Source organism: Somniosus microcephalus, chromosome 4, assembly GCF_052327205.1.
Source record: "Somniosus microcephalus isolate GS21.2 chromosome 4, FLI_Smic_1.0, whole genome shotgun sequence".
Lineage (NCBI taxonomy): Eukaryota > Metazoa > Chordata > Chondrichthyes > Squaliformes > Somniosidae > Somniosus > Somniosus microcephalus.
In genome coordinates this window covers 104,326,284-104,350,953 of record NC_140990.1, presented here as the reverse complement: position 1 = coordinate 104,350,953, position 24,670 = coordinate 104,326,284, and the positions used below count along the sequence as shown (strand labels likewise).

The 24,670-nt window shown below is 46.2% G+C and overlaps 1 non-coding gene across 1 annotated transcript; it reads left to right on the top strand.

The window, feature by feature from the left end:
• Positions 1-12,385: 12,385 nt before the first annotated feature.
• Positions 12,386-12,480, top strand: trnai-uau (transfer RNA isoleucine (anticodon UAU)). The gene is made up of 2 exons: positions 12,386-12,423; positions 12,445-12,480. It is a non-coding gene; the product is annotated as a tRNA-Ile (tRNA).
• Positions 12,481-24,670: the final 12,190 nt, after the last annotated feature.

Below are 24,670 nucleotides of genomic sequence, written 5' to 3'. Positions count from 1 at the left end.
TTAGCTGTTTCACGTAGGCACTTAGTTTCCTCAGGCCCACCGTGTTGCAATAACGGATGCGAGTTTTAAAGGAGCCCTTCAGTGTTACTTATTGACAGGACGAAAGTGGAGCCAGTGTTAACTCTTAAAGCAGCAACTATCAGGCAAAGTATAATGTGCAGGAAATAGATTTGATTTCAACGCAGTGACTAAGAATTTGGCACAATCGAGAAGATGTGTAAACTCACAGGTTATCTGTACGAACATACTAATTAGGAGCAGGAGAGGGCCACTCGGCCCCTCGAGCCAGCTCCGCCATTCAATAAGATCATGGCTGATCATCGACATATACTCCACTTTCCTGCGTGATCCCCATATCCATTGATTCCCCTAGTGTCCAAAAACCTATCTATCTCAGCCTTGAATATACTCAAAGACTCAGCATTCACAGCCCTCTGGGGCAGAGAATTCCAAACATTCACAACCCTCTGAGTGAAGAAATTCTTAAGGAAGCTCGGAGCTCTTTGCCTGAGATTTGTCCCACGGATGTGAGAGGATGGATTTACCTTCTTTAACTGAAGAATGACGGAAAGTTTGATACATATTTTAAAAATTGTATTCTTTGTAGTGCGTTTCATGAATCTTCTTTAATTTAAAAGGATTACCGAAATACTTCAGTCAGAATTTAAACTTTGCATTGGCCGGAAATGGAACCCGCATGGCAGGCGAGAATTCTACCTCTGGACCAACAGAGCCTAGTATTCAATTCTGTTGTTACGCTCCTGATTGTTTTAATGAAAGAATAAAACACAAAGCAAAATATTGCACAGTCTGGAAATGAAATTATTCAGAAAATGCTGTAAACACTCCGCAGGTCCGGGATCATCTGTGGAGATGGAAACACAGGGTTAACTTTTCAGGTCGATGAGCTCTCCTCCGATCTAATGTTTCGCACCAATCATTGAAAAAATTGCAGGTCATTTTATTAAAATTGATATTTCCACGCTCTGGTCTGTGTGGTTTTCAGATACAGAGTTATTTTGTTGCTTAATTTCACTAATTATAAAACAAAGCTGGGAGTCCAAGCCAGAAACACGTGTTTACTGAACAGGCACTTTAACCAACTGAGCCACGGAATTTTAAGAGAGGTAACTTTTCAGGTCGACGAAGGGTCATTGACCTGAAACGTTAACTCCCTTTCTCTCTCCACAGATGCTGCCTGACCTGCTGAGTATTTCCAGCATTTCCTGTTTTTATTTCAGATTTCCAGCATCCGCAGTCTTTTGCTTTTGTGCCAAAGTATTTTTCCTGAGCTAAAGGTATTGCAGTTTTCTCTGGTTGTGTTTATCTTTCATTCTCCATCTATGAGTTGTTTCTGAATCCATGAGTTTGTGCTGCTTTGTGGGTGAGCGGCAGACTTGTAGATATGTCCGGCTCGCGCTCCCAGATTGACAGTGTGGAAAATGTGGAGCAGGCTTCTGTAAACAAGCGGGTTAACATTATACAGTTTCTGTACACCTGAGACTGAATTCCTGCTTTTAATAACAAAATCGCGGGTTTCTTGCGTGTACTGGACACAAGCTCGGTGCACAATTTTTGCCAGTTATTATTTTAAATCTTCTGCAATGTCGCCAAACTGAGGGATTTGGGGATTTTCGTCTAAAGAACGGGGCTCATCCGCGATTTGGGTCCTCGTCTCTCGCATTTAAGTCAGTGGATTTTTCTGTGCGAGAATCATACCGGTAGACACCATCTCTCAATGTTTCCGTCTCTCTATCTTGCCTCTCTGTGTTTTCCACAGATAGACGTCTCAGGCTTCCTTGAACTGCCAAGGCTGATCTAACCTGCCACACCAGCAGGAAACGGTTAAGAAAGAAATAGTGACTGAGACGGCAGGGTAAGTAATTAAGTAAAGTGAAATTCGAACTTTCAAACAGAACCTGGTGAAGTGAGGATGATATTTTGACTTGAAATGTTTAGTGTACCGCAGATATTGCTGTACATTTTATAGGAAAGCCATATTGGACGGACAGAAGCGGTCTGAATGAAATGCTATGGCTTCATTGCCAGCGACTCGTTGGTCCTCGGGTTTGAATTCTCGCTTGGGGGGTTTCCATTGATTGATATGGGAGTGGTTCTCAGGTTCAAATGATGTCTTTTTACAGTTGCAGAAAGTGCGCAGATTGCTGACATGTTAATTGTTCACAATTCGAAACGACCTCATTGGCTATTCTCAGTCCTTGAAGGACATCAAAGTGGTTTTGCTTCAGAAGTTCATCATCGAAACCTGACTGAACAGCGACTCTGGCGGCACTCGAATCCACAGCCTTTGAATAACTTTTACCAACTCTTGGACACGAGAAGTTCAACGCGCTATTCATTGCGCAACAGAGCCGATTACGTCGGAGGATGCTGAATCCGTGAGTTTGAGCTTCTTTGTGGGTGACTGGGAGACTTGAAGATATGTTTACGTGATTTCCCTGTAAATCATTTCCACTTCCGTCTGTTCCCAAAGTTTGTAGAAACGAATTAATGAGAGGATCAAATTGATCGCTCGGAGAAACTCGTCCGCTAAATATTGAAAGTTCACAGTGTTTATTGTGAGCGGTTTAGATTTATTCAGACGCACATCTGGTATAAAAGTAGCCGTGATCTGGGCGTCATTCGAACAGGCGGTCTTATAATCTGGAGTTAGACAGGTTCCCGAAATCCTGTGTGCGTCTCAAATATCCCCATATACAGGCTCTTCCATTATAGGGTCGCACTTTGAGACACCACGTCATCAATTCTAACTGTGTTGCACATGAAGGCTTTCAAACCCCCGCCAGCTCCCGCGTGGTGTGAGACAGCCATGAGAAGCAACATTCCCTATCAGCACCCATATCCCGCTTGCTTCTGCTGCCTGCTGCCAGTAATCTGCAACAAACCCAATTACAGAGACAGGGCGCAAATAACAATCGGGGAAAGAGGCATGAACTCAAAATCCAAATTAGCAGGACAGGATCTGAGTGACAATTAATGTTCTGGGGTGTGAACTTCCGTTAGAGCTGCAAACAAATAGGTGTAAGAGAGAGAGAATCTATTTGCTCTGTTGGGAGGGTCCAGCACAACGGGGCCTAACGGTAAAATTAGAGCTACCACGTTCAGGGATGATATAAGGAAGCTGTTCTTCACACAAGGGTTGTGGGAATCTGGAACTCCCTTCCTGAAACAGCTGTTCAGGCTGGGGTTCAATTGACAATTTCCAAATGAGATCGATAGATTTGTGTTCGGCGAGGATGTGAAGGTTTATGCAATCATTGCAAGTAGATGGAGTTCAGATACAGATCTGCCATGATCTAATTGAATTGCGGAGCAGGCTCGAGGGCCTGAATGGCCTTGTGATGCTTCTATGTTCTTATGACAGTAACAGGACAGAAACATCAACAGCTGCAAACATACGTCGCATTTTATTCATAGTTAACAGCAAAAATATCCGTGCCGTGCGCAACTATGCTGTAGCCAGAAAAAATACGCGAAGCTGACGTGTGGCGCTGTGATCATTGATCATATCATCGTTAGTGCTCTGCATTGTGGCCGCAGTAGCCTCGGTTCAAACTTAAATCATGTCACAGCTCGCTTTTTATCTTCTGTCCTCTGCGGCACCTGCCAATGGAACTGACTGAAAAATCAATCTTTATGACATGAAAAATTATGTTTTTTTGGCGGTGAAAACCTTTTTACTCCTTTAAAACCCCGCGCTCTCACAAGCCTGAGCTTGATGCCCCATAATTCAAACCCACCTCTTCTCCCAGGTTTTAACTCTTCCACAATCAGTAGCCATTCTTTACTTCCCTCCTTCCATTTCATTGTCACTTGCCTGCGGTATTATCTTAATCTAGCATTCACTTTCATGTGCTTACGTGGTTAAATTCTCTCTGCTACCACCGCGGTTCATGGGGGCACATGTCCCATTCGCACCAATGTACAACCAGTCGATACATTGAGATCTGTGTGACAGATCGACAGATAATCACTGTGAAACCAGGACTGAACTTCAGATGGACAGCGGCCGGATTGTTCACGAAATTTCCTTGGAGAATCTTGTTAACTGAAGGACTGGGATTTATTTTAATGCTGGTTCGTGCTTTTCCCAAAACTGTTGTAGTGCATGAGTGACAGGGAGCGCTACCTAGCTGCCAATGAGGGTTTAAATGTGAACAAGTGGCCCGCTGTTACAGTGCAGTTGGATCGGAAGTGCTTCGTCTTAATCTTAACAGTTCCTTTGAAGTGTGCGATTGAAACAAATAGAGATTAAATGGAAAGAGCACTAGTGGGTGAAACCAGCAATTACAGGAGGTTGGCCATAATTGAAATGTTTTTGAATGCCCATGGCGCGGGACCCTCTGTTCTTTATGAAGAGGGGGGGCAGGAATACAGTTTAACAGAAATAAATTGTACAGACGTGTTACAAATCAAAAAACTGCACTGGTCTAAGATCGATAACAGTTTGAAATTAAATTCATTTCCAAAGGATAAAGTTAACCCTTTCTGCCAGCTCCCACTTCATTTGCTTTTTCTGTTTATCGTTCAAGCGGTGTAAGAACATAAGAACATAAGAAATTGGAGCAGGAGTAGGCCATTCAGCCCTTCGAGGATTGCCCCGAACAGCAGATTTGGGCACTGAATCTATTTCTATTGTTGCAGGAGTTGTTCTGTTCCTCTAATAGTTCCCTCACCAGGAAAACGCCTGTTTTAACTCACAGGCATTAAATGGGCGGTTTTATTATAGGTTGGAGAGTTTCCATCAAAAAGATTTTAATAAATCTGCAAAAAGACGAGGTTAGGACTGGAACTGATAAGATGTCGATCACAGAGTTAACATCAAATTCAGGCTCATTGTCCAATGAAGCAGGAAACCGTGAACAAGAAGGATGTGAATGAAGCAATGAGGGAAGCAAGGGAGGAAGGAGGAAGGAGCTCTCGATTCAATCTTCTTTCCATTAGAGCTGGGTGAAATATTAGGCTGAAAAATTGGGAGAATTTTACCAAACAGGGAGAGAAAATATTGTCTAACTTGGGGAATGTAACATTTTCAGGCCACGTATCTTCCAACTGGATTAACAGTCCTGAGACGTTAATGTCTCACCAACCTCGAACTAACATTATTATACAAAAGGAGTCATCCAAAAATCCCTTTTATTTCAGTATTTCTGTTTCAAACGGTAGAAACAACCTTTAATAAAGTCTCTTTACCACATGTCCTGCCTGTGTTCCCAGATTGACAATGTGGAAAATGTGGAGCAGGCTTCTGGATACAAACGGACTTATATATTTATTTTACAGATTCGGCACTTCTGGGACTGAACTCCTGCTTTAAAGAATAAAATTGCCGTTTTCTTGCGATGTACTGAACAAAGGCTGATTTTCTGCCAGTTATTATTTGAAGACTTGTGGAATGTCTCCAGGCCGAGGAAAGTGGTTCTATTAAAATTTTGGAGCGCGTCCGGGATTTGGACCTGGTGCCTCTTGCATTTTAATTGTTGTGAATTCCCAAAACAAGAATCACACCCCTAGAGCAAAGAGCCACTAACCCTGCAATGCGTGTTTAATCTCGGCCATGATAATTTCACACACATAAAGCAGATATTTTAGATCAGAGACAGCGTTAAATCTCATATATTGCTCAAATGCATCAATGTGTGAATATGACATTAAATGTGTTTCAGTACAGTGGGGGGATTTAAAGCACATTCGGGGCCAGTGCATTCCAAGGTAATCTTACCTGTGGTTGTCTTGCCTCCCTCCCACATGCTGCCGGTTTTTAGACCTTGTTTTATATCTGCTGCTTTGCTGGGCCAGTGCATTCGACAGTCTCACAACCCTTTCTACAAATACCCTTTCACTGCTTGACTTCTCTGTTCATTAGTTATGAATCACCTTGAGCTGCAATGGTGGTGTTTTTGACGTCAAATTAAAAGGCAGTCTATTGGAAACACGTTGGTTTCACAGTTTCTTTTGCACAGGAATGAACCTGAATCTTTCAAGATGGAATATTGTGTTTGCTGCACCAAAATAAACAATATCTTGTTATAAATGTTGTCTCATTAGTTCCCCGGTGTCAGAGAAAGAATTGTCTGATCCCCACATTTATTTCATACTAGCAGGGGAGCCTGGCGTTGCCAGGGAAATTTTGGGGTGCGCGGTGTCCGTGCCCCTGTGTGTCCCCCCTCTCTGTCCCTCTCCCCCTCTCCTTGTGCTGTCCTCTCCCTGCATCCCTCCCTCCGCTCCCCCTGCCCCCCTCACCCCACACCTCCCTCTCCCTCCCTCACATCCCCCTCCCTCCCCTCTCCCTGTCTAGCGCCTGAGGCCCAGTGCCATTCTGATAGCGGCCGTCCGGGGCCTAGCGCTTGAGGCGCGGCCGGTCTGTCGGGCCGAGACGGACCAGAGCTGAGTTCCCTCATGGATTGCGTGGCTGATGGGCGGCCGCTGCAGCGGGATTGGGAGCCACAATGTGGGGGTTCCTGTGGGGATGGAGCTCCCCTGCGGGTGGCGCGGTTGACGGTCGGCCGCTGCTAATGAACCGCCCGTTACGTGGAAACTCACCTGCCGCTGCCGGAGTCAGAATGTGGGGGTTTATTTGGTTGGTAGTGTCCCTGTGGGGATGAAAAAAATGGCGGCAAAGTTTAAGGAGATTGGAGCATTAGGTCCCGCCTGTGACGCACCGATTTGTCAAGCATCAGGTGAGTGAACTGCAGGATTGGTCAAGTAGCACGTCACGCAACGCTAATGAGAGGTAGGATTGGTCAAGCGCTAATGAGTGGATTTTTGATTAATTTTTAATGTTTTTTGTAGACTGTCCAAACAATATTTGTGTGACTAAAAAATAAATACAAGCACAAGAGTCCACTAGCGATAAGCTTTCTTTTGATATAACATTTGTGTAGGTACGCTCTATAACCTTTGATTGTATAGCTGGACAGACAGAGAGACAGAGAGACAGAGAGAAAGACAGAGAGGCATACTCTTAGATATATATATACTAGCTGGAGTGCCCGGCGGTGCCGAGGCTTTTTTGAGGGCATGTTGTTGTTGGAAGAGAGAGAGAGAGAGCGACTGGGGGGGGGGGAAGAGAGAGTGCGACTGGGGGGGCGGAAGAGAGAGACTGACTGGGGGGAAGAGAGAGAGCGACTGGGGGGAAGAGAGAGCGACGGGGGGAAGAGAGAGAGCGACTGGGGGGAAGAGAGTGCAACTGGGGGGAAGAGAGAGAGAGCGACTGGGGGGAAGAGAGAGAGCGACTGGGGGGAAGAGAGAGAGCGACTGGGGGGAAGAGAGAGAGCGACTGGGGGGAAGGGGAGGGGGAGGGGAGGGAGAGGAGGGGGTAGGGGAGGGGAGGGGGAGGGGAGGGGCCAGGGGGAGGGGGAGGGGAGGGGAGGGGGGAGGTGGGAGGGGCAGGGGAGGGGAGGGGGAGGGAGGGGGGAGGGGAGGGGGGTGCGGGGGGGAGGGGAGGGGGTGTGTGGGGAGGAAGGAGGGGGAGGGGAGAAAGGGAGGGGGGAGAAAGGGAGGGGGGGAGCTAGCAGACCCTTTCCCCTCTGCCGGCGATGGCTCCGTGGAGCTCCATTCCACCCCACGTACTGACATGTCTCAGCCCGATCCCCGCCCTCCCGAGCCCCGGCCTCCGGAGCCACGCGGTCCCGCGCACCGGCCTCCCGAGCCCTGCGATCCCGCTCTTCCGAGCCCCACGCTCGGCCTCTCCCGAGCCCCCCCCCCCCCAGCTCCGCGCTCACTCTCTCCCGAGCCCCGCCCCCCCGAGCCTCACGCATGAGCTCTCCCAAGCCCTGCCCTCCTGAGCTCCGCCCTCCCAAACCCCTCCCCATGCCCGAGCCGGCTTCAAGACCAGAGAGAGAGATGCCGCCGCACAACCTATCGCGTGAGGCCCGGCCGGACTCAAGTCACGCTCCGGGCAGAAGTTGATGCATGCGCTGACTCCCGCCCCGTCCGCCTTTACTAAGATGGTGGCAGTGGCAGTGGCGACGCTTGGCTCAGGCCTGCCCCCTCCAGCCTTCGCAAAGATTGCGGCGATCGCGGGCCTTTTGTTGATCGCGACGGGTGGTGACTAGCTCAGGCGTGGCTGGGCAACAGAGGCCCAGGCTTCGCGGCCTGGAAAAATGGTGAATGGTAGGAAAATTATAGAGGTTAGAGAAAAGATTTACAAATTAATTAACTTTTTAAAAAAATAATTTGTGTTTTTAAAGCAACTTTTTTTTTGCTGGAAATGTAGATGTGAAAAGAAACACGCAGAAAGTGGGAAAAAGAAATGAACAGTTTGGAATCAAGATGGCGGCCACTCACCTCATCTCAGAACGATAAGGTCAGCCCACACATGCACCGATTGGCCGACCGTCATGTCACCGAAGCGTAGGATTGGTCAATCGTCCTGCCACTCGGCTCTGGCAGGGCCCGTCCGCACGCGCAACGAACCTGCCCCCGCCATGCAGCGATTGGTTGACCGTCGGGTCGCTCGACCGTACGATTGGTCGACCTTAATGTCACTCTATGCTAATGAGCGGATAATGAGAGGAATTTTGAAAGTTTTTGGGATACCGCGGGCGCAATTTTTGTCTCGCCGAAAAGTGAATACACTTCTGACCGCTCTGGAATCATAAGCTTTCTTTTGATGTAATGCACGTGTAGGTAGGCTCTATAACTTTAGAGTGTATAGCCGGACAGACAGGCAGACGGAAGGACAGACAGATAGACAGACAGACAGATCGATCCTTTTATATATGTAGATAATAAGACACAAACTCAGGTAATCATTCAGAATCACCCCACAGATTGACACTGAGATAAATTAAGTGGGAGATACAGACAACAATGGGACACATGGCGGAATAGACAAGAGAGCTGGAGAAATACAAAATGGACTGAGACTCCAGAAGACAGTGACCGGTAGCTGATAGAGGTCAGTGAGTGGAGGTGAATTTTTTTTTCGGGATTTGGCCCCGTGGCTTAGCTGATCAAAGCGTCTGTCTAGTAAACAGGAGATCCTGTGTTCGACGTGCAGCGGGGCCTTTGTTTTATTGAATCTCTAGGGGTAAGTTTCTTCTCGTGTGAAAAGGCTAAAATTCTTTTTAATGTAACTGCAGCTGCACTGGTTCCCATTCTGGTTGAACGCTCCAATAGCTGCGTGGCCTGGGTCGAATTCCACCACTGTCCTAATTTCTGGCGGTGCTGATTTTGGCCTCTTCACCAAAAATCCATCTTTTCTATGCAGTGCCGTGCGTTACTTTGTTGTAGTCAGAGCACAGCTTCAGTAGTTGATGTGTGGCGCCGTGATCGTATAGTGGTTAGTACTCTGCGTTGTGGCCGCAGCAATCTCGGTCAGAATCCCAGTCACGGCACAGATTTTTCATCCTTCCACAATCAATAGCCTTCCTTTACATTCCTCCTTCAATTTCATTGTAAATTTCCTGCAGTATTACCTTAATCTAACATTCACTTTCACCTACTTAAAACGCTAAGTGTGCTCTGCTACCACCGCTGTTCCTGGGGCACATGTCCCATTCACCCCAATCTGAGTTGTTGCTTTCAAACCAGTCGATATATTTAGACCTGCGGGACCTCTCGACAGACAAGCTCTGCGAAAGCAGGGCCGGCATTTGGAACCAAAGCAGCCTGATTGTACAAGAAAATTCCTCGGGAAATGAAGTGCACTGGGGAGGCTAACTGAAAAATTGGGTTTGTTCACCTGGTAGTTGCCGCTTTTCCCTAAACAGTTGAGGGGCGTGAGAGATGGGAAGCGCTACATAGCTGCGGATGAAGGGTGAAATATGCAATTTTGACAAACTGGCTACCAAAAATGAAAACGGACGCTCAGTAGTTATCAAGGAGAGTGAGGGACGCTCCGGATGTAAAAGACAGGGCAAGGGACGCTCCGGATGTACCAGACAGTTGAAGGGACGCTCCGGATTTACCAGACAGAGTAAGGGACGCTCCGGATGTACCAGACGGTTTAAGGGACGAGCCGGATTTACCAAACAGGGTAAGGGACGGTCCTGTTGTACCAGACAGGGTAAGTGACACTCCGGATATATCAAACAGGGTAAGGGACGCTCCGGATGCATCAGACAGGGTAAGGGACGCTTCGGATGTATCGGATAAGGTAAGAGACACTCCGGATGTAACAGACAGGGTAATGTACGCTCCCGATGTACCAGACATTGTAAGGGAAGCTCCGGTTGTATCAGATAGGGAAAGGGATGCACCGGATGTACCAGACAGGGTAAGGGATACTCCGGATGTACTAAACAGGGTAAGGGATGCTCAAGAGGTTCTGGAGCGCGTAAGGGATGCTCAGGGCCAATCAGACAGAGTAAGGGACACTCAAGAGGTATCAGAGAGTCTGATGGATGCAGATTTATTACTTTCTACAGCTCACATTTTCTAATTATCAATAAAAGCAAAAGTTGAATCCTAATGTAACAGATGGTCTGCCGTGTCCCACGTGGGGGCAATGAGAAGGTAGAATGGGGCCGGAGTGAACATTTACAGTGCTCAGAAATACATTTATAACTGGCATAAATTCCCCCACTCAATACATTTATAAATAATACAGATACATCTAAACATATTTGTAGCGATCAGAGGTGCAAAAGCATTTACAACTAATACAATAGCAACTCACCAATACATTTGTATCTAATATGGACACACACAAATATACTTACAACCATCACTACTGATTGTTTGCTAAAAAAAATACTTTAATTGTTTGTCTTTAAAGCCACAATATTTACATGGTAGTTTGCACTGACCTTCCTCCAAAGCCGCTGGAGACTGATGGAGAATGATTTGGGGTCGAAACGATCATTTCTTAGGCGGATTCGAGCAACTTTTGAGCGCAAGTCCAATATTAGAAGTCGACATTAAAAATGGCCTCACGCGGAACCATTCGCAAATGTCAATCTACAATCCCCAAAGCGAGATTCATACCCCTAGACTAAAGAGTCACTCTGTCTGGAATACAGGCCCAGTCAACTGGTTATCAAACGGAAAATCAAATGGATTTGTCATGTATTGTCCATTGCATTTTGTCTGAAAAGTGGGCCCGCAGTTCCATTCTGGTTCCAAGCCCTCTTTTTGCTGTCGATTACTTGCCCGGAATGTGCTTGGAGAAGTGTTGGAATCGAGGCACAGCCCTTCCCACGGTCGCTTCCTCTAAATCTCCGTCCAGGATTTTCACCAGTGCAAGGTCCATCAGCTTGAGCTACTGTTTAATTTGTTCTCGGCATTAACTGTGCTGATCCTTTAACTTGTTCCACTACACGGCATCTCCAAATTTGTCGATTGCACCTCGAGGGCACTTTTCATAGGTAAACCTGCAACATCTGCCAGAGAAAGATTCAATTTCAGCGTTTCCAACAACGAGTCGACCTATATCAACCTCGACATCCTCACCTACACGCTGCAGATGCAAATCTCTGCGCTCCTCTGCTTCAGTGACATTTTTTGTTTCGCAGGGATGGGCAGTTTACACTCTCTGAGGCTGCAATCGCTGTTTTCCGCCGGCAGTAGGCGCTTGGAGAGAGCGGGGCCGGACAGGCAGCCTGAAGTTCGCTGCTGTCGCGGCCTCTCTCACTCCGGGAGCTGGGTAACAGCAAACAAACTCATGGGTTTGTTGCCGGGTCTGAAATGCAGCTCCGAACTGTTGCTATTGACCGAGGCAGCGCTGCAGGATCCTGTAACGTTATCTCACACTGTCGGTGTTTCTGTACAGTTTGAGTGTGTACAGAACTGTATAGAGAAAAGGAGAATACCGCACGGCAGTTAATGCATTTTATTGATCTCTACCTACAAGAGATGATCGAATTAGGGACCTGTTGTACTTTAGACGGAAGTGATAACCGCTACAATTCAGAAACTGCTGTTCCTTAAATAATTAGAGAAGCAGCTCAGAACAGCAATTGTCGTCTGCAAATACTCTTACCCTGCGATACGGGTTCCATTGCATGTCAAGGAGTGAACTTTAAGAAAACTGTTAATACTATTAAGTAAAACTCATTAGACTGTGTCAAAAGTTTGTTGTTATCGTCATTAATCACCGGGTAACTCACATGGTTACCGAATCATGGACAAAAGTTTAAAACGTTTCTTGCGTTTTGCATGTGATGAATTTTCATCGGTTCTCATTTTGCAGACCGTATTACAGGAGTTGGGTAAAAATGTTCTGTGTTTATGGCACCAGGATCTGGTGCAGCCGTTGGTAAATTCACCAGCTCGCTAACACATGAGAAATCACCTGTTTCACTCTTTCATATAAACCCAGCCAATGCACCTCAATTAAACAACATTGCGCCCCCGCACGATTAGACAACCTGAAATGTGCAAGTAAATGAGCACGGATAACTAATGCGCATCAAGCGCAGCTCTAGTGGCGCAATTGGTTAGCGCGTGGTACTTATATAACAGTATAGCTTCGGGGAAATGCCGAGGTTGTGAGTTCGAACCTCACCTAGAACAGCCAATGTTTTTGCTCTTAGTTTCCTGAGGCCCACCGTGTTGCAATAACGGATGGGAGTTTTAAAGGAGCCCTTCAGTGTTACTTATTGACAGGAGGGAAGGTGGGGCCAGCGCAGGGAAACCCAATGCAACTTCGAGCCCAAGATCGGCGGCTGGTTGGTCTAGAGATCTGATTCTCGCTCAAGGGATTTCGCTACTTAAAAAGGCGAGAGGTCCAGGGATCTCCACCTGCAAGAGATGATTGAATTCGGGGCCTGTTGTACTTTAGACGGAAGTGATAACCGCTACACTTCGGAAACTGCTGCTCTTTAAATAATTAGAGGAGCAGCTCAGAACAGCAATTGTCAGCTACAAATACTCTTACCCTGCGATAGGGTTCCATTGCATGTCAAGGAGTGAACTTTAAGAAAACTGTTTATTCTATTAAGTAAAACTCATTAGACTGTGTGAAAAGATTGTTGTAATCGTCATTAATCACCGGGTAATTCACATGGTTATCGAATCATGGGCAAATGTTTAAAACGTTTCTTCCGTTTTGCATGTGATGAATTTTCATCGGTTCTTATTTTGCAGACCGTATTGTAGGAGTTGGGTAAAAATGTTCAGTGTTTATGGCGCCATGATCTGGTGCAGCTGTTGGTAAATTCACCAGCTCACTAACACATGAGAAAACACCTGCTTCACTCTTTCATATAAACCCAGCCAATGCACCTCCATTAAACAACATTGCGCCCCCGCACGATTAGACAACCTGAAACGTGCAAGTAAATGAGCACGGATAACTGGCACACATGAAGCGCAGCTGTAGTGGCGCAATCGGTTAGCGTGTGGTACTTATATAGAAACATAGTAGATAGGAGCAGGAGTAGGCCATTCGGCCCTTCGAGCCTGCTGCGCCATTCAATGAGATCATGGCTGATCATCCAAATTGAGTACCATGTCCTGCCTTCTCCCCATATCCCTTGATCGCTTTAGCTTCAAGAAATATATCCAACTCTTTCTTGAATATATTTAATGAACTGGCCTCCACCGCCCTCTGTGGCAGAGAATTCCATAGGTTCAGGACTCTCTGGGTGAAGAAATTCCTCCTCATTTCAGTCCTAAATGGCTTACCCCTTATCCTTAGACTATGACCCCTGATTCTGGACTCCCCGGCCATCAGAAACATCCTTTCTGCATCTAGTCTGTACAGACCTGACAGAATTTTATAGGTTTCGATGAGACCCCCTCTCAATCTTCTAAACTCCAGTGAGTATAAGCCCAATTGACACAATCTCTCCTCGTACGTCATTCCTGCCATCCCAGGTATCAGCCTGGTGAATCTTCGCTGCAATCCCTCCATGGCAAGAACGTCCTTCCTCAGGTAAGGTGACCAAAACTGCACACAATACTCAAGGTGCGGTTTCACCAAGGCCCTGTGCAACTGCAGCAAGACATCCTTGTTCTTCTACTCGAACCCTCTTGCTACGAAGGCCAACATACCATTTGCCTTCTAAACCGCCTGCTGCACCTGCATGCTTACCTTCAGCGACTGGTGCACAAGAACACCCAGGTCTCTTTGCACTTCCCCTTCTCCCAATCTATTGCCATTCAAATAATAATCTGCCTTCCTGCCTTTGCCACCAAAGTGAATAACCTCACATTTATCCACATTATAGTGCATTTGCCATGCTTCCGCCCAATCACCCAACCTGTCCAAATCGTACTGGAGTTTCATGACATCCTCCTCACAGCATACCCTCCCACCCAGCTTTGTGTCGTCTGCAAATTTGGAGATATTACTTTCAATTCCCTCGTCCAGATCATTAATATATATTGTGAACAGCTGGGGTCATAGGACCGATCCTTGAGGTACCCCACTAGTCACTGCCTGCCACTTGGAAAACGACCCATTTATTCCAACTCTTTGCTTTCTGTCCGCCAACCAGTTCTCTATCCAACTCAATACCTTGCCCCCAATCCCACGTGCCTTAATTTTGCACGCTAACCTCTTATGCGGGACCTTATCGAAAGCCTTCTGAAAGCCCAAATACACCACTTCCACTGGTTCTCCCTTATCTATTTTACCAGTTACATCCTCAAAAAATTCCAGTAGATTAGTCAAGCATCTTTTGTAAATCCATGTTGACTTTGTCCGATCCTGTCACTGCATTCCAAGTGCTCTGCTATTACATCTTTTATAATGGACTCTAGCATTTTCCCCACTACCGATGTCAGGCTTACCGGTCTATAATTCCCCGCTTTTTCTCTGCCACCTTTTTTGAATAGTGGGGTAACATTAGCTACCCTCCAATCCTTGGGTACTGTTCCAGAGTCTATCGAGTTCTGGAAGATGACCAGCAATGCATGTATTATTTCTAGGGCCACTTCCTTAAGTGCCCTGGGATGTAGATTATCAGGCCCTGGGGATTTATCGGCCTTCAGACCCATCAATTTTCCTAACACCATTTCCCTACAAATACTGATTTCCTTCAGTTCCAGGAACCTATGTTCCACGGTATTTCTGGGAGGTTATTTGTTTCCTCCTTTGTGAAGACTGAACCAAAATATGTATTTAGTTGGTCTGCCATTTCTTTGCTCCCCATTATAAATGCCCCCGATTCTGACTGCAAGGTACCTACGCTTGACTTCACCAATCTTTTTATCTTTACATATCTATAAAAGCTTTTACAGTTCGTTTTTATGTTCCCTGTAAGCTTACTCTCATATTCTATTTTCCTTTTCTTAATTAATCCATTTGTCCTCCTTTGTTGAATCCTAAACTGCTCCAAATCCTCAGGATTATTGCTTTTTCTGGCCAATTTGTATGTCGTCTCCTTGGATCTTATGCTATCCCTTATTTCCCTTGTTAGCCACGGTTGAGTCACCTTTTTTGTTTTATTTTTATGCCAAATTGGGATGAACAACTTCTGTAGTTCATCCATTCGGTCTTGGAATGTTTCCCATTGCATATCCACCGTCAACCCTTTGAGTGCCATTCCCCAATCAATCCTACCCAACTCGCTCCTCAGGCCATAGTTTCCTTAATTAAATTGAGGACCCTAGTTTCTGAGTCAACTGCTTCATTCTCCATCTTAATGAAGAATTCGATCATATTATGATAGCTCCGACCCAAGGGGCCTCGTACAACAAGATTGCTAATTAATCCTTTGCCGTTATATAACACCCAGTCTAAGATGGCCTGATCTCTGGTTGGTTCCTCGACATATTGGTCCAGGAAACCATCCTGTAACCACTCCAGGAATTCCTCCTGCACAATATTGTTACTAATTTGGTTAGCCCAATCTATATGTAGATTAATGTCACCATGATGACTGCTGTGCCCTTATTGCACGATTCTTTAATTTCCCTTTTAATGCCATCCCCAACCTCCACCTTACTGTTTGGAGGTCTATATACCACTCCCACTAATGTCTTTTCCCCCTTAGTATTTCTCAATTATACCCATACAGATTCCACCTCATCAGAGCTAATATCCTTCATTACAATTGTGTTAATCCCTTCTTTAACCAGTAATGCTACCCCTCCTCCCTTTCCTTTTTGCCTATCTTCCCTGAATATCGAATACCCCTGGATGTTGAGTTCCCAGCCTTGGCCGCCCTTGAGCCACGTTTCCGTAATCCCAACCAAATCTTATTCGTTTACCTCTATTTGCGCAGCCAATTCGTCCACCTTATTACAAATGCTCCTCGCATTAAGACACAAAGCTTTCAGGTTGTTTTTTAACGCTCTTAGACCTATTAGAATTGTTATTTACTGTGGCCACATTTGATTTAAACCTGTGATTTCTCTGACTGCCACTTTTGCTCTTCTCCTTCCTATCTTTTGCTTTTATCCTTGTTTCCCTTTCCTCTGTCTCCCTGCTCAGGTTCCCAACCCCCTTCCATTTTAGTTTAAACCCTCCCCCAAAGCACTAGCAAACACTCCCCCTAGGACATCGGTTCCAGCCCTGCCCAGGTGCAGACCGTCCGGTTTGAAATGGTCCCACCTCCCTCAGAACCGGTTCCAATGTCACAGGAACTTGAATCCATCCCCCTGGCACCATTCCTCTAGCCACGTATTCATCTGGAGTATCCTTCTATTTCTACTCTGACTAGCACGTGGCACTGGTAGCAATCCTGAGATTACTACCTTTGAGGTCCTGTTTTTTAATTTACCTCCTAACTCCCTATATTGCACTTTTAGGACCTCATCCCGCTTTTTACCTATATCGTTGGTGCCTATATGCACCACGACAACGGGCTGTTCACCCTCCCCTTCCAAGATGTTTTGCAGGCGCTCGGAGACATCCTTGACCCTTGCACCAGGGAGGCAACACACCATCCTGGAGTCTCGTTTGCGGCCACAGAAACGCCTATCTATTCCCCTTACAATTGAATCCCCTATTACTATAGCTCTACCACTCTTTTTCCTCCCATTCTGTGCAGCAAAGCCACCCCTGGTACCAGAAAGTTGGCCGCTGCTGCCTTCCCCTGATAAGCCATCCCCCCCAACAGTACCCAAAGTGGTATATCTGTTGGAGAGGGGGATGGCCACAGGGGACCCCTGCACTACCTGCCTGCACCTAGTACTCTGCCTCTTGGTCACCCGTTCCCTTTCTTCCTGTCCAACCTCTACCTGCGGTGTGTCCAACTCTGTAAACGTGCTATTCACGATGTCCCGAGCATCATGAGCGCTCCAGTATGCATCCAATCGCAGCTCCAGTGCCGCAATGAGGTCTGTCAGTAGCTACAGCTTGGTGCACTTCCTGCACATGTAGTTGTCAGGGACAAAGGAAGTGTCCCTGAGTTCCCACATCTCGCAGGAGGAGCAGATCACGGGGCCGGGCTGTCCTGCCATGACTTACCCTTTAATTAATTGAGTTTAGATTTAATCATTCAACCCTACTAATTACACTACAGTTAAATAGTTTACCAACAGTCCCCGCTACACCAGAGAGACCTTCGAAACTATAAAACAGAGTTAAAGTTTAAAAAAGAGATAAATACTCACCAACCAATCACTTACCTGCATCCTGCTGACGTCACACTTGGATTACTTTTTACCTCTATCCCGGAACCTGGATTGGTACGCCTCTGGTGATCCCTCGCAGGTCCGCTGCCTCTCCAGTCTCGGGGCTCTGGGCCTCGCAGCCTCGGGCTGCTGTTTAAGTAGCTCCGCCGCCTCTGGTGCTCCCTCGCAGGTCCGCTGCATCTCCGGTCTCAGGGCTCTGGGCGTCGCTGCCTCGAGCTGCTCTTTAATTAGCTCCGCCACCTCTGGTGATCCCTTGCAGGTCCGCTGCCTCTCCGGTCTCGGGGCTCTGGGCCTCGCTGCCTCGGGCTGCTGTTTAAGTAGCTCCGCCGCCTCTGGTGCTCCCTCGCAGGTCCGCTGCCTCTCCGGCCTCGGGGCTCTGGGCCTCGCTGCCTCGGGCTGCTATTTAAGTAGCTCCGCCGCCTCTGGTGCTCCCTTGCAGGTCCGCTGCCTCTCCGGTCTCGGGGCTCTGGGCCTCGCTGCCTCTGGCTGCTCTTTAAGTAGCTCCGCCACCTCTGGTGCTCCCTCGCAGGTCCGCTGCCTCTCCGTATACCAGTATAGCTTCGGGGAAATGTTTAGGTTGTGAGTTCGAGCCTCATCTATAGCAGCCAATGTTTTTGCTCTTAGTTTCCTCAGGGCCACCGTGTTGCAATAACGGATGGGAGTTTAAAAGGATCCCTTCAGTGTTACTTATTGACAGGAAGGAAGGTGGGGCCAATTTCAACTGTTAATCCAGCAAATATCAGGCAAAGAATAATGTGCAGGAAATAGATTCGATTTCAAATCAGTGACAAAGCCTTTGGAACAAACGAGAAGCTGTGTAAACTCACCGGTAATCTGTACATGTTTCCGACATCATGTTGAACACAAACAACGATTCACCTGACCATAATGTTGAGGATTCCAAGGACGGAAGTCACGTACAGACAATCGCCCAAAAACCATATCCACAGTTAGGTGGTCGCCGACCTTCTTGTTATGGGGAGAATTGTGAGCAGATTCAGGGAAACGGCTCATATAAAGAAGTGGGTTTAGGAAAATATAAACATATTTCAAATGAATGAACAGGTCCTCTGCGAATTGGGTTCGCACTAGCGCAGGGAAACCCAATACAACTTCGAGCCCAAAATCGGCGGCTCGTTGGTCTAGAGATCTGATTCTCGCTCAAGGAATTATGCTACATAAGAATGCGAGAGGTCCCGGGATCTCTACTTACAAGAGATGATTGAACCAGGGTCCTGTTGTACTTTAGACAGAAGTGATAACCGCTACACTTCGGAAACTGCTGCTCTTTAAATAATTAGAGAAGCAGCTCAGAACAGCAATTATCAGCTACAAATACTCTTACTCTGCGATACGGGTTCCATTGCATGTCAAGGAGTGAACTTTAAGAAAACTCTTTATTTTAATGAGTAAAACTCATTAGACTGTGTGAAAAGTTAGTTGTAATCGTCATTAATCACCGGATAACTCACATGGTTACCGAATCATGGGCAAAAGTTTAAAACGTTTCTTGCGTTTTGCATGTGATGAATTTTTATCGGTTCTCATTTTGCAGCCCGTATTTTAGGAGTTGGCTAAAAATGTTCAGTGTTTATGTCACAAGGATCTGGTGCAGCCGTTGGTAAATTCACCAGCTCGCTAACACCTGAGAAAACACCTGCTTCACACTTTCGTATAAACCCAGCCAATGCACCTCAATTAAACAACATTGCACCCCCGCACGATTAGACAACCTGAAATGTGCTAGTAAATGAGCACGGATAAGTAACGCTCATCAAGCGCAGCTCTAGTGGCGCATTCGGCTCGTGCATAGTCCTTGTATAACAGCTATAGTTTCGGGGAAATGTCGAGGTTGTGTGCTCGAGCCTCACCTGCAGCAGCCAGCGTTTTTGCTCTTAGTTTCCTCAGGCCCACCGTGTTGCAATAATGGATGGGAATTTTGAAGGAGCCCTTCAGTGTTACTTATTGAGAGGAGGGAAGGTGGGGCCAGTTTTAACTGTTAAACCAGCAACTATCAGGCAAAGACTAATGTGCAGGAAATAGATTCGATTTCAAATCAGTGACTAAGCCTTTGGCACAAACGAGAAGTTGTGTAAACTCATGGGTAATATGTGCATGTTTCCGACATCATGTTGAACACAAACAACGATTCACCTGAACATGATGTTGAGAATTACAAGGACGGAAGTCACGCACAGACAGTCGCCCAAACACCATATCCACAATTAGGTTGTCGCCGACCTTCTTGTTATGGGGAGAATTGAGAGCAGATTCAGGGAAACGGCTCATATGAAGAAGTGGATTTAGGAAAATATAAACTTATTTCAAATGAATGAACAGGTCCTCTGCGAACTGGGTTCGCAACAGCGCAGGGAAACCCAATGCAACTTCGAGCCCAAAATCGGCGGCTCGTTGGTCTAGAGATCTGATTCTCGCTCAAGCAATTTCGCTGCTTAAAAATGCGAGAGGTCCCGGGTTTAAAACCCGGATGAAACCCAGCCAACCTTACACAACTGGGCCATCACAGCTAAAATCGCACTCCTGTTAAAAAGACTTATAAAATTGATGATCCGTGACTTTGCGCTCCCTTGGTTTAATCATAGAGGCATAATGCCACAGGCGGAGGCACTTCTGCCCATCGAGCCAGTGCCGGTTCTCTGTAGACTGATCAATTCAGTACCATTCCTTCGCACTATCGATGTATTCCTGCAAGTTTATTTCCCTAAAGAGCCTATCCAGTCTCCCCTTGAATACATTGAGTGTCTCCGATTCCACCACTTCCGACGGCATATGCGTAATTTTTTTTCCTCACATCCCCCCTGTACCTCTTGCCTAAAGTCTTAAATCCCCTAGTCCTTGTGCCATCAACCAGTGGGAACAGCCGTTCCCCGTCTCGCCTATCGAAACCCGTCATAATCTTGTACACTTCTATCAAATCACTCCTGCACCTCCTTTACTCTAATGAAAACAAATCCAGCTTCTCCAACCTGTCATTGTAGCTAAGACCCCTCATCCCCGGAACCATTCTGGTAAATCTCCTCTGCACTCTCTCAAGGGCCTTCACATCCTTCCTAAAGTGTGGTGACCAGATATGACGCAATACTACAGTTGTGGCCTAACCAGTGCTCTATAAAGACACAGCATACCTTCTCCAGTTATGTACTCAATACCTCTATTTATGAAGCCCAAGATCACAAATGCTTTGTTTCCACTCTCTCAATATGTCCTGCCACCTCCAGGGACCTATGGACATTAACTCCCAGGTCCCTCTGTCCCTGCACACTATTTTAAACTGTGCCTTTAAGTGTAAATTGCCTTTCCCTGTTCCTTCTGCCAAAATGCATCACCTCACACTTCTCCGTATTAGATCCCATCTGTAACTTTTCTGCCCATTCTGCTAGCCTTGTTATGTCCTTTTTATGTCCTGTAGTCGATTGGCATCATTATCACTGTTTGCCACACCCCCAGGTTTGATGTCATCGGCTAATGTACAAACTCTACTCTGTATTCCAATATACAGGTCATTTATATATATCAAAAAATGCAGTGGGCACAGCACTGAACCTTGGGGAAAACCACTAACTACCATCCTCCAATCTGAAATACAGCCATTTACCACAACTCGTTGTTTTCTGTCCTTATGCCAATTCCTTATCCAAGCTGCCACATACTCACCTATTCCATGAGTATCAATCTTTTTAACCAGCCTTTTATGTGGTACTTTGTAAAACCCCATCGGAGAATCCATGTCGCCAACATCCACTGCATCCACTTCATCAGAGCTCTCTGTTACTGCATCAACAATTCAATTAGATTCGTCAAGCAAGTTCGGCATTTTACACATCCGTGTTGGCTATACTTAATTAGCTGAAACTTCTCCAAAAGCCCGTTAATTTTCTCCTTGATTATTGTTTCTAAAACTTTAGCCACCACTGATGTTAAACTGACCGGCCTGTAGTTACTAGGAGCATCCTTCCATCCTTTCTTGAACAATTCTGTCACATTTGCCACTTTCAACTCCTCAGGGACCTCCCCCGCATCTAGGGAAGATTGGAAAATTATGGCAAGCCTTCCACTGTCTTCTCCCATAACTCTCTTAGCAACCTGGGATGGAAACCATCTGGACCAGGTGACTTGTCCACTCTAAGCAGACACAGCCTTTCCAGGACATCCTGTCGATCAATTTTCACCCCTTCCATTGCTTCTATATTTTCCACTTTGACCGATAATTTGTCGGCATCCAACTTTTTGGTAAACACCGATACAAAGTATTCATTATGTATCCTAGCCTTGCCCCGCGCTTCTAGTTATATATCACCTTCTTTGTCTCTAATAGGCCGCACCCCGCCTCTTACTACCCACTTAATGTTTACATGCCTGTAGTAGATTTTTGGGTTCACTTTTATGTTTCACGCCATTCTACTCTCATATTCTCTCTTTGCTATTCTTATTTTTATCTTCACATCCCCTCTCAACTTATTATACTTGGTCTGATTCTGCCTTGAAGAATTCACCTGACACGCATCATACAACATCGTTCTTGTTTAAACAGAAAAGGGGCTGTATGATGCATGTCAGGTAAACAAACTCTTTCAACAGATAAAGAATGATCCAGGAATGACAGCACATCCCTTTTAAACAGACACAGAATGATTCGGGACTGACAGCACATCCCTTTTAAATAGATACAGAATGATCCGTGACTGACAGCACACCCCTTTTAAACAGACACAGAATGACACGAGACTGGCAGCACATCCCTTTTAAACAGACAGAGAATGATCCGGGTCTGAAAGCACATCCCTAAACAGACACTGAATGATCCGAGACTGACAGCACATCCCGTTTAAACAGCCACAGAATGATCGGGGACTGACAGGACATCCCTTATCCCTTTTACACAGACACAGAATGACACGAGACTGGCAGCACATCCTTTTTAAACAGAGACAGAATGATCGGGGACTGACAGCACATCCCTTTTAAACAGACACAGAATGATCCGGGCCTGACAGCACATCCCTTTTAAACAGACACAGAATGATCCGGGACTGGCAGCACATTCCTTTTAAACAGACACAGTGTGATCCGGGACTGACAGCACATCCCTTTTAAACAGTTTATTCGTGAGCTCCAAGTTGAAGATTTAGCCCACTGTCATTTTTTTGTCTTTGCCATTTCACTCGAGCCGAATGAATTGAGTTTAGGTGTCAGCCGTGGCTCAGCGGTAGCAAACTCAAACCAAACTCCAGAGACTTGAGCTCAAAGTCCAGGCTGACACTCAATTGCAGTACTGATGGTGTGCTGCACTGTCGACGGTACCGTCTTCTGAAAAGACATTACACCGAAGCCTCAGGTACCATTGCACTATTTTGAAAAGAATGAGGATTTCTCCCCAGTGCACTGCCCATTATTTATCTCTCGACGAAAGACAATAAAAACAGATAACCTGGACATTGATGTGGATAAAATCTTTTGAAATTACATTTGTTCCTAAAAGTTAAAGTTATGTTTCGGCTCTCTAATCATTTGTTTTCCCGCTAGTCTTTCAGTGGGTTTCAATCTCAGAGGAAGGAAGAGAGAGGAAAAAGTGTATCTGCGATTCGCAATCTCTGTTCTACGTTTATGCAATGAGTCCATGTTTATTTTTGTAGTCACATGAAGAGCGCAGAGCCACAGACTGAAAAGCCCCGTGTGGCCAGCAATGATGAGGATAGCGATTAGCACCCATGCGTCCAGAGCACAATGGATTAGTACGAATGACCATCGGTTTTAATGGTCGGTTTTAAGCTTGATTCAGAGCAGAGAAGAAAAAGTTTCGCCCAGTGAGTTAACAGACCGTGCATCACTCTGCTGCTCTCCCCCATAGTCCGACAAGGTATTCCATTCCACCTATATATTAGTAATTTGAGCCTTGCCATGAGCTAAGTGTAGCATGCTTGGGAGGAAAATGTGATTTTGCCGGAAGGATCTGTCGGATTTTTATTTTACCTCTCTTCACTCTTTAGGGTAATCAGAGCTAAGATCAACCAAAGCTTTAAACTTTTCAAACAAATCGTTTTATTAACCTAATAATACAAGTTTTCACAGAGAGATTTGTACAACCTTTAACTTAGTGGTGTAACTCAACACTCAGATTGGTCAATTATGCTGCTTCGGGAGATGGAGAGATGAATTATGTATTGGTGTGCTCCTTGGTGTTTTTCTGGTCGGTCTTCCACTTCTCCACTCCATTTGTCAGGAACAGTGAGAGCGGAGACTCAGTGAATATTTAAACTCACTTTTGTGGGCTTTTTACAGAGGCCTTTGTCGGGAGTGGTGAGAGCGGAGTTTCAGTGGGTATATAAGCTCACTTTCCCAGACTTTTTCAAAGAGGCTTACCAATCTCACAGACTGGTGGCGGCGCTCCAGAGCCATGTCATGATTCTGAACGTGACGCGGGTAGGAGGAAGCAGCTGATTGCGTGAGTACTTATACTACTCTATAGCTGGACAGTTGAGGTTCATAAAGTTTAGAAAGTCTTAATTTTGTGATTATATTTGCTGTGGTCTCTGTTGTGTAGCGGGGAGTGCTAGGAAACAAGGGCCCTTGAGTATATCATTTAATTGTAGTTTAATTGTTGGTATTGATTTAATTTAAATTAATTAAAAGATAAGTCATGGCAGCACAGCTCGGCCCTGTGGCATGCTCCTCCTGCACTATGTGGGAAATCAGCGACACTTCCTTTGTCCCTGATGACCATATGTGCAAGAAGTGTATCCAGCTGCAGCTACTGACAGACCACATTGCGGCGCTGGAGCTGTGAATGGATACATACTGGAGCATTCGTGATGCTGAGGGCGTCATGGATATCACGTTTAATCAGTTGGTCACACCGCAGGTAAAGGGTGCAAAGGCAGGAAGGGAGTGGGTGACCACCAGGCAGAGTAGTAGGCGCAGTCAGGTAGTGCAGTGATCCCCTGTGGCCATCCCCCTCTCAAAGAGATATACCGCTTGGGATATTGTAGGGGAGGATGGCTTATCGGGGGAAGGCAGCAGCAACCAACTTCCTGGCACCATGAGTGGTTCTGCTGCACGGGACGGGAGGAAAAAGAGTGAGACAGCTATAGTGATAGGGGATTCTATTGTAAGGGGAGTAGATAGGCGTTTCTGCGGCCGCAAACGAGACTCCAGGATG